Raw genomic sequence first — 9912 nt, 5'->3', positions numbered from 1 at the left:
AAACTGCAGGGGGGTTTGGCCAGAATATGACCCATCGTCGTTTTCAGTAATTGACATATTTTCGGTATGAAACGTTGTAATTTGAAACTGAAAATAGGTGCAGAGAGTCTGAATTCGGCTCAAAAATCATGCTCAGGAGTCAAGTTTCCGACATTTCAGACATTTAAAAACTGCAGAGGGGTTTATGCAAAATATGACCCATCGCCGTTTTCAGTAATTCTCATATTTTCGGTATAAAAATTCGTAATTTGAAACTGAAAATAGGTGCAGAGACTCAGAATTCGGCTCAAAAATCATGTTCAGGAGTCTATTTTCCGACATTTCAGACATTTTGAAAATTGCAGGGGGGTTTGGGCAAAATATGACCCATCGTCGTTTTCAGTAATTGGCATATTTTCGGTATGAAACGTCGTAATTTGAAACTGAAAATAGGTGCAGAGAGTCAGAATTCGGCTCAAAAATCACGCTCAGGAGTCAAATTTCCGACATTTCAGACATTTTGAAAACTGCAGGGGGGTTTGGGCAAAATATGATCCATCGCCGTTCACAGTAATTGGCATATTTTCGGTATGAAACGTCGTAATTTGAAACTGAAAAAAGGTGCAGAGAGTCAGAATTCGGCTCAGAAATCATGTTCAGGAGTCAAATTTCCGACATTTAAGACATTTTGAAAACTGCAGGGGGGTTTGGGCAAAATATGACCCATCGTCGTTTTCAGTAATTGGCATTTTTCGGTATGAAACGTCGTAATTTGAGACTGAAAACAGGTGCAGAGAGTCAGAATTCGGCTCAAAAATCACGCTCAGGAGTTAAATTTCCGACATTTCAGACGTTTTCAAAACTGCAGGGGAGTTTGGGCAAAATATGACCCATCGCCGTTTTCAGTAGTTGGCATATTTTCGGTATGAAACTTCGTAATTTGAAACTGAAAATAGGTGCAGAGAGACAGAATTCGGCTTAAAAATCCTGCTCAGGAGTCAAATAACCGACATTTCAGACATTTTGAAAACTGCAGGGGGGCTTGGGCAAAATATGACCCATCACCGTTTTCAGTAATTGGCATATTTTCGGTATAAAAGGTCGTAATTTGAAACTTAAAATAGGTGCAGAAAGTCAGAATTCGTATAAAAAATCACGCTCAGGAGTCAAATTTCCGACATTTCAGACATTTTGAAAACTGCAGGGGGGTTTGGGCAAAATATTACCCATCGCCGTTTTCAGTAATTGGCATATTTTCGGTATAAAAAGTCGTAATTTGAAACTTAAGATAGGTGCAGAAAGTCAGAATTCGTATAAAAAATCACGCTCAGGAGTCAAATTTCCGACATTTCAGACATTTTGAAAACTGCAGGGGGGTTTGGGCAAAATATGACCCATCGTCGTTTTCAGTAATTCTCATATTTTCGATTTAAATTCGTAATTTGAAACTGAAAATAGGTGCAGAGAGTCTGAATTCGGCTCAGAAATCACGCTCAGGAGTTAAATTTCCGACATTTCAGACATTTTGAAAACTGCAGGGGGGTTTGGGCAAAATATGACCCATCGCCGTTTTCAGTAATTGGCATATTTTCGGTATAAAAAGTCGTAATTTGAAACTGAAAATAGGTGCAGAGAGTCAGAATTCGGCTCAAAAATCACGCTCAGGAGTTAAATTTCCGACATTTCAGACATTTTGAAAACTGCAGGGGGGTTTGGGCAAAATATGACCCATCGCCGTTTTCAGTTATAGGCATATTTTCGGTATGAAACGTCGTAATTTGAAACTGAAAATAGGTGCAGAGAGTCAGAATTCGGCTCAAAAATCACGCTCAGGAGTCAAATTTCCGACATTTCAGACATTTTGAAAACTGCAGGGGGGTTTGGGCAAAATATGATCCATCGCCGTTCACAGTAATTGGCATATTTTCGGTATGAAACGTCGTAATTTGTAACTGAAAAAAGGTGCAGAGAGTCAGAATTCGGCTCAAAAATCATGTTCAGGAGTCAAATTTCCGACATTTCAGACATTTTGAAAACTGCAGGGTGGTTTGGGCAAAATATGACCCATCGTCGTTTTCAGTAATTGGCATATTTTCGGTATAAAACGTCGTAATTTGAAACTGAAAACAGTTGCAGAGAGTCAGAATTCGGCTCAAAAATCACGCTCAGGAGTTAAATTTCCGACATTTCAGACATTTTGAAAACTGCAGGGGAGTTTGGGCAAAATATGACCCCTCTCCGTTTTCAGTAATTGGCATATTTTCGGTATGCAACTTCGTAATTTGAAACTGAAAATAGGTGCAGAGAGACAGAATTCGGCTCAAAAATCCTGCTCAGGAGTCAAATAACCGACATTTCAGACATTTTGAAAACTGCAGGGGGGCTTGGGCAAAATATGACCCATCGCCGTTTTCAGTAATTGGCATATTTTCGGTATAAAAAGTCGTAATTTGAAACTTAAAATAGGTGCAGAAAGTCAGAATTCGTATAAAAAATCACGCTCAGGAGTCAAATTTCCGACATTTTAGACATTTTGAAAACTGCAGGGGGGTTTGGGCAAAATATGACCCATCGCTGTTTTCAGTAATTGGCATATTTTCGGTATAAAAAGTCGTAATTTGAAACTTAAGATAGGTGCAGAAAGTCAGAATTCGTATAAAAAATCACGCTCAGGAGTCAAATTTCCGATATTTCAAACATTTTGAAAACTGCAGGGGGGTTTGGGCAAAATATGACCCATCGTCGTTTTCAGTAATTCTCATATTTTCGGTTTAAATTCGTAATTTGAAACTGAAAATAGGTGCAGAGAGTCTGAATTCGGCTCAGAAATCACGCTCAGGAGTTAAATTTCCGACATTTCAGACATTTTGAAAACTGCAGGGGGGTTTGGGCAAAATATGACCCATCGCCGTTTTCAGTAATTGGCATATTTTCGGTATGAAACGTCGTAATTTGAAACTGAAAATAGGTGCAGAGAGTAAGAAATCGGCTCAAAAATCGCGCTCTGGAGTCAAATATCCGACATTTCAGACATTTTGAAAACTGCAGGGGGGTTTGGCCAAAATATGACCCATCGTCGTTTTCAGTAATTGGCATATTTTCGGTATGAAACGTTGTAATTTGAAACTGAAAATAGGTGCAGAGAGTCAGAATTCGGCTCAAAATTCACGCTCAGAAGTTAAATTTCCGACATTTCAGACATTTTGAAAACTGCAGGGGGGTTTGGGCAAAATATGACCCATCGCTGTTTTCAGTAATTGGCATATTTTCGGTATGAAACGTCGTAATTTGAAACTGAAAATAGGTGCAAAGAGACAGAATTCGGCTCAAAAATCCTGCTCAGGAGTCAAATTTCCGACATTTCAGACATTTTGGAAACTGCAGAGGGGTTTGGGCAAAATATGACATATCGCTGTTTTCAGTAATTGGCATATTTTCAGTATAAAAAGTCGTAATTTGAAACTGAAAATAGGTGCAGAGAGTCAGAAGTCGACTCAAAAATCACGTTCAGGAGTTAAATTTCCGACATTTTGAAAACTGCAGGGGGGTTTTGGCAAAATACAACCCATCGCCGTTTTTAGTGATTGGCATATTTTCGGTATGAAACGTCGTAATTTGAAACTGAAAATAGGTGCAGAGAGTCAGAATTCGGCTCAAAAATCACGCTCAGGAATCAAATTTATGACATTTTAGACATTTTAAAAACTGCAGGGGGGGGGGGGTGGGTTTGGGCAAAATATGACCCATTGCCATTTTCAGTAATTGGCATATTTTCGGTATAAAAAGTCGTAATTTGAAACTTAAAATAGGTGCAGAAAGTCAGAATTCGTATAAAAAAATCACGCTCAGGAGTCAAATTTCCGACATTTCAGACATTTTGAAAACTGCAGGGGGGTTTGGGCAAAATATGACCCATCGCCGTTTACAGTAATTGGCATATTTTCGGTATGAAACGTCGTAATTTGAAAATGAAAATAGGTACAGAGAGTCAGAATTCGGCTCAAAAATCACGCTCAAGAGTCAAATTTCCGATATTTCAGACATTTTAAAAACTGCTGGGGGGTTTGAGCAAAATATGACCCATCGCCGTTTTCAGTAATTGGCATATTTTCGGTATAAAAAGTCGTAATTTGAAACTGAAAATAGGTGCAGAGAGTCAGAATTCGGCTCAAAAATCACGCTCAGGAATTAAATTTCCGACATTTCAGACATTTTGAAAACTGCAGGGGTTTTGGGCAAAATATGACCCATCGTCGTTTTCAGTAATTGGCATATTTTCGGTATGAAACGTCGTAATTTAAAAATGAAAATAGGTGCAGAGAGTCAGAATTCGGCTCAAAAATCACGCTCAAGAGTCAAATTTCCGATATTTCAGACATTTTAAAAACTGCTGGGGGGTTTGGGCAAAATATGACCCATCGCCGTTTTCAGTAATTGGCATAGTTTCGGTATGAAACTTCGAAATTTGAAACTGAAAATAGGTGCAGAGAGTCAGAATTCGGCTAAAAAACCACGCTGAGGAGTTAAATTTCCGACATTTCAGACATTTTGAAAACTGCAAGGGGGTTTGGGCAAAATATGACCCATCGCCGTTTTCAGTAATTGGCATGTTTTCGGTATGAAACTTCGTAATTTGAAACTGAAAATAGGTGCAGAGAGACAGAATTCGGCTCAAAAATCCTGCTCAGGAGTCAAATTTCCGACATTTCAGACATTTTGAAAACTGCAGGGGGGTTTGGGCAAAATTTTACCCATGGCCGTTTTCAGTAATTGGCATATTTTCGATATAAAAAGTCGTAATTTGAAACTTAAAATAGGTGCAGAAAGTCAGAATTCGTATAAAAAATCACGCTCAGGAGTCAAATTTCCGACATTTCAGACATTTTGAAAACTGCAGGGGGGTTTGGGCAAAATACGACCCATCGCCGTTTTCAGTAATTGGCATATTTTCGGTATAAAAAGTCGTAATTTGAAACTTAAAATAGGTGCAGAAAGTCAGAATTCGTATAAAAAATCACGCTCAGGAGTCAAATTTTCGACATTTCAGACATTTTGAAAACTGCAGGGGGGTTTGGGCAAAATATGACCCATCGCCGTTTTCAGTAATTCTCATATTTTCGGTATAAAAATTCGTAATTTGAAACTGAAAATAGGTGCAGAGAGTCAGAATTCGGCTCAAAAATCACGCTCAGGAGTTAAATTTCCGACATTTCAGACATTTTGAAAACTGCAGGGGGGGTTTGGGTAAAATATGACCCATCGCCGTTTTCAGTTATTGGCATATTTTCGGTATGAAACGTCGTAATTTGAAACTGAAAATAGTTTCAGAGAGTCAGAATTCGGCTCAAAAATCACGCTCAGGAGTCAAATTTCCGACATTTCAGACATTTTGAAAACTGCAGGGGGGTTTGTGCAAAATATGACCCATCGCCGTTTTCAGTAATTGGCATATTTTCGGAATAAAAAGTCGTAATTTGAAACTTAAATTAGGAGCTGAGAGTCAGAATTTGGCTCAAAAATTACACTCAAGAGTCAAATTTCCGACAATTCAGATATTTTGAAAACTGCAGGGGGGGGGGGGGTTGAGCTAAATATGACCCATCGCCGTTTTCAGTAATTGGCATATTTTCAGTATAAAAAGTCGTAATTTGAAACAGAAAATAGGTGCAGAGAGTCGGAGTTCGGCTCAAAAATCATGCACAGGAGTCAAATTTCCGACATTTCAGACATTTTGAAAACTGCAGGGGGGTTTGGGCAAAATATGACCCATCGTCGTTTTCAGTAATTCTCATATTTTCGGTTTAAAAAGTCGGAATTTGAAACTGAAAATAGGTGCAGAGAGTCTGAATTCGGCTCAGAAATCACGCTCAGGAGTTAAATTTCCGACATTTCAGACATTTTGAAAACTGCAGGGGGGTTTGGGCAAAATATGATCCACCGTCGTTTTCAGTAATTGGCATATTTTCGGTATGAAACGTCGTAATTTGAAAATGAAAATAGGTACAGAGAGTCAGAATTCGGCTCAAAAATCACGCTCAAGAGTCAAATTTCCGATATTTCAGACATTTTAAAAACTGCTGGGGGGTTTGAGCAAAATATGACCCATCGCCGTTTTCAGTAATTGTCATATTTTCGGTATAAAAAGTCGTAATTTGAAACTGAAAATAGGTGCAGAGAGTCAGAATTCGGCTCAAAAATCACGCTCAGGAGATAAATTTCCGACATTTCAGACATTTTGAAAACTGCAGGGGCGTTTGGGCAAAATATAACCCATCGCCGTTTTCAGTTATAGGCATATTTTCGGTATGAAACGTCGTAATTTGAAACTGAAAATAGGTTCAGAGAGTCAGAATTCGGCTCAAAACTCACGCTCAGGAGTCAAATTTCCGACATTTCAGACATTTTGAAAACTGCAGGGGGGTTTGGGCAAAATATGACCCATCGTCGTTTTCAGTAATTCTCATATTTTCGGTTTAAATTCGTAATTTGAAACTGAAAATAGGTGCAGAGAGTCTGAATTCGGCTCAGAAATCACGCTCAGGAGTTTAATTTCCGACATTTCAGACATTTTGAAAACTGCAGGGGGGTTTGGGCAAAATATGACCCATCGCCGTTTTCAGTAATTGGCATATTTTCGGTATGAAACGTCGTAATTTGAAACTGAAAATAGGTGCAGAGAGTAAGAAATCGGCTCAAAAATCGCGCTCTGGAGTCAAATATCCGAAATTTCAGACATTTTGAAAACTGCAGGGGGGTTTGGCCAAAATATGACCCATCGTCGTTTTCAGTAATTGGCATATTTTCGGTATGAAACGTTGTAATTTGAAACTGAAAATAGGTGCAGAGAGTCAGAATTCGGCTCAAAATTCCCGCTCAGAAGTTAAATTTCCGACATTTCAGACATTTTGAAAACTGCAGGGGGGTTTGGGCAAAATATGACCCATCGCTGTTTTCAGTAATTGGCATATTTTCGGTATGAAACGTCGTAATTTGAAACTGAAAATAGGTGCAAAGAGACAGAATTCGGCTCAAAAATCCTGCTCAGGAGTCAAATTTCCGACATTTCAGACATTTTGGAAACTGCAGAGGGGTTTGGGCAAAATATGACATATCGCTGTTTTCAGTAATTGGCATATTTTCAGTATAAAAAGTCGTAATTTGAAACTGAAAATAGGTGCAGAGAGTCAGAAGTCGACTCAAAAATCACGTTCAGGAGTTAAATTTCCGACATTTTGAAAACTGCAGGGGGGTTTTGGCAAAATACAACCCATCGCCGTTTTTAGTGATTGGCATATTTTCGGTATGAAACGTCGTAATTTGAAACTGAAAATAGGTGCAGAGAGTCAGAATTCGGCTCAAAAATCACGCTCAGGAATCAAATTTATGACATTTTAGACATTTTAAAAACTGCAGGGGGGGGGGGGTGGGTTTGGGCAAAATATGACCCATTGCCATTTTCAGTAATTGGCATATTTTCGGTATAAAAAGTCGTAATTTGAAACTTAAAATAGGTGCAGAAAGTCAGAATTCGTATAAAAAAATCACGCTCAGGAGTCAAATTTCCGACATTTCAGACATTTTGAAAACTGCAGGGGGGTTTGGGCAAAATATGACCCATCGCCGTTTACAGTAATTGGCATATTTTCGGTATGAAACGTCGTAATTTGAAAATGAAAATAGGTACAGAGAGTCAGAATTCGGCTCAAAAATCACGCTCAAGAGTCAAATTTCCGATATTTCAGACATTTTAAAAACTGCTGGGGGGTTTGAGCAAAATATGACCCATCGCCGTTTTCAGTAATTGGCATATTTTCGGTATAAAAAGTCGTAATTTGAAACTGAAAATAGGTGCAGAGAGTCAGAATTCGGCTCAAAAATCACGCTCAGGAATTAAATTTCCGACATTTCAGACATTTTGAAAACTGCAGGGGTTTTGGGCAAAATATGACCCATCGTCGTTTTCAGTAATTGGCATATTTTCGGTATGAAACGTCGTAATTTAAAAATGAAAATAGGTGCAGAGAGTCAGAATTCGGCTCAAAAATCACGCTCAAGAGTCAAATTTCCGATATTTCAGACATTTTAAAAACTGCTGGGGGGTTTGGGCAAAATATGACCCATCGCCGTTTTCAGTAATTGGCATAGTTTCGGTATGAAACTTCGAAATTTGAAACTGAAAATAGGTGCAGAGAGTCAGAATTCGGCTAAAAAACCACGCTGAGGAGTTAAATTTCCGACATTTCAGACATTTTGAAAACTGCAAGGGGGTTTGGGCAAAATATGACCCATCGCCGTTTTCAGTAATTGGCATGTTTTCGGTATGAAACTTCGTAATTTGAAACTGAAAATAGGTGCAGAGAGACAGAATTCGGCTCAAAAATCCTGCTCAGGAGTCAAATTTCCGACATTTCAGACATTTTGAAAACTGCAGGGGGGTTTGGGCAAAATTTTACCCATGGCCGTTTTCAGTAATTGGCATATTTTCGATATAAAAAGTCGTAATTTGAAACTTAAAATAGGTGCAGAAAGTCAGAATTCGTATAAAAAATCACGCTCAGGAGTCAAATTTCCGACATTTCAGACATTTTGAAAACTGCAGGGGGGTTTGGGCAAAATACGACCCATCGCCGTTTTCAGTAATTGGCATATTTTCGGTATAAAAAGTCGTAATTTGAAACTTAAAATAGGTGCAGAAAGTCAGAATTCGTATAAAAAATCACGCTCAGGAGTCAAATTTTCGACATTTCAGACATTTTGAAAACTGCAGGGGGGTTTGGGCAAAATATGACCCATCGCCGTTTTCAGTAATTCTCATATTTTCGGTATAAAAATTCGTAATTTGAAACTGAAAATAGGTGCAGAGAGTCAGAATTCGGCTCAAAAATCACGCTCAGGAGTTAAATTTCCGACATTTCAGACATTTTGAAAACTGCAGGGGGGTTTGGGTAAAATATGACCCATCGCCGTTTTCAGTTATTGGCATATTTTCGGTATGAAACGTCGTAATTTGAAACTGAAAATAGTTTCAGAGAGTCAGAATTCGGCTCAAAAATCACGCTCAGGAGTCAAATTTCCGACATTTCAGACATTTTGAAAACTGCAGGGGGGTTTGTGCAAAATATGACCCATCGCCGTTTTCAGTAATTGGCATATTTTCGGAATAAAAAGTCGTAATTTGAAACTTAAATTAGGAGCTGAGAGTCAGAATTTGGCTCAAAAATTACACTCAAGAGTCAAATTTCCGACAATTCAGATATTTTGAAAACTGCAGGGGGGGGGGGGGTTGAGCTAAATATGACCCATCGCCGTTTTCAGTAATTGGCATATTTTCAGTATAAAAAGTCGTAATTTGAAACAGAAAATAGGTGCAGAGAGTCGGAGTTCGGCTCAAAAATCATGCACAGGAGTCAAATTTCCGACATTTCAGACATTTTGAAAACTGCAGGGGGGTTTGGGCAAAATATGACCCATCGTCGTTTTCAGTAATTCTCATATTTTCGGTTTAAAAAGTCGGAATTTGAAACTGAAAATAGGTGCAGAGAGTCTGAATTCGGCTCAGAAATCACGCTCAGGAGTTAAATTTCCGACATTTCAGACATTTTGAAAACTGCAGGGGGGTTTGGGCAAAATATGATCCACCGTCGTTTTCAGTAATTGGCATATTTTCGGTATGAAACGTCGTAATTTGAAAATGAAAATAGGTACAGAGAGTCAGAATTCGGCTCAAAAATCACGCTCAAGAGTCAAATTTCCGATATTTCAGACATTTTAAAAACTGCTGGGGGGTTTGAGCAAAATATGACCCATCGCCGTTTTCAGTAATTGTCATATTTTCGGTATAAAAAGTCGTAATTTGAAACTGAAAATAGGTGCAGAGAGTCAGAATTCGGCTCAAAAATCACGCTCAGGAGATAAATTTCCGACATTTCAGAC

This window comes from Procambarus clarkii, chromosome 68 (assembly GCF_040958095.1).
Source record: "Procambarus clarkii isolate CNS0578487 chromosome 68, FALCON_Pclarkii_2.0, whole genome shotgun sequence".
Taxonomy (NCBI): Eukaryota; Metazoa; Arthropoda; class Malacostraca; order Decapoda; family Cambaridae; genus Procambarus; species Procambarus clarkii.
This window is presented reverse-complemented; position numbering follows the sequence as displayed.